Here is a 1178-nt window from a genome sequence, read left to right on the forward strand (position 1 = left end):
CACTGCAGTTTTGTCCTCCTGGGCTCAAGCGATCTCCCTCCTCAGCCTCCCAAGTAACTGGGACTGCAGGTGTGTGCCACCATGCCTGGCTAATTGGAAAAGTTGTGTTTTGTTTTGTTTTTTGTAGAAATAGAGTCTCAGTATGTTGCCCAGCCTTAAAATGAGAGTCATAATAAAGGAATATTCTCCAGATACACTGCACTTACTTCTTTTTAAAATTTTCCCTCTTTAAGTGACCTTTTCTTTCAAGAACGGGCCTCGGATGTTGGGTTTCCTTGGGTCTGCTGCTTTTCCTCCTTCTGAGATCATTCTTTGTGACATGATCACCATGTCCCTCACCTCTACCTCAGATGCTGCGATTGAAGGTTGCAGGTGGTGAGAAGAAAACAACTTGCACGGATGAATTCTTGAGACCAGGGTCCTGTATTTATCTCAGTGGCTTCAGTACAGGGCAGGGAAGCTCACCGAAGTTGTGACACACAGGTGAAATTATGGCTAAGTGGAATGCTTTTCAAAACTTTAGATGGCATTGTTGGGTTTGTGAATAAACTCTTTTCTGCTCCCAGGTGGCTCCCAGGAGCAGAGAAATTCAAGCAGGCTGTTGTGTAGGCTGGATTCCCACCTACTGCATGGAGAAACTGGAACATGGACATGGAACAGCATTTCTGCATGAAATCTTTTTTTTGTTGTTGTTGTTTTTCTTCTCTGGCTTTGAAATTTGCATTTCTTTTAGTAAAATAAACTGGTTCAAAAACATGTACACATCTTTGTTTTGTCCATGTCACTTAACAATTCCAAAGGATTTTGCATTTGTACAGGTTATTATTATTATTATTTTTTCAAGAATTCAGTGAAATAGAGCTAGTGTTAGCAGCTCCATATTTTAATTGGGAAAATGAGGCACATTCAAGGCCTGGCATCTTATCTAAGCACAGTCTCTTTCCACTGTATGAATCACAGTTTAGTGCTGTTCGAATCAGGGTTCTTCGTTGCATGCAACAGAAACTGTCTCATGCTGACTGAGAGAAGGATAATTGCCCGGCAGCTCTGGGAATTGTTAGGAGGGCAGGCGAGCCAGGCTTGGAGAATGGCGGAAGCAGAGGCACTGCAGCACGGACGCTCCGCTGCCACTGCTGCCACTCTCAGACCAGATTCTCATCTGCCCCTGTCCCTGAATG

General features: G+C 43.9%; 1 long non-coding RNA gene across 1 annotated transcript; it reads left to right on the plus strand.

Annotated features, from left to right (window-relative positions):
- Positions 1-353: 353 nt before the first annotated feature.
- LOC135969641 (uncharacterized) lies at positions 354-758 on the plus strand. Its single transcript, XR_010584970.2, has 2 exons — positions 354-483; positions 567-758. It is a non-coding gene; the product is annotated as an uncharacterized lncRNA (long non-coding RNA).
- Positions 759-1178: the final 420 nt, after the last annotated feature.

The sequence above is a fragment of the Macaca fascicularis genome, chromosome 2, assembly GCF_037993035.2.
Source record: "Macaca fascicularis isolate 582-1 chromosome 2, T2T-MFA8v1.1".
Classification (NCBI taxonomy): domain Eukaryota; kingdom Metazoa; phylum Chordata; class Mammalia; order Primates; family Cercopithecidae; genus Macaca; species Macaca fascicularis.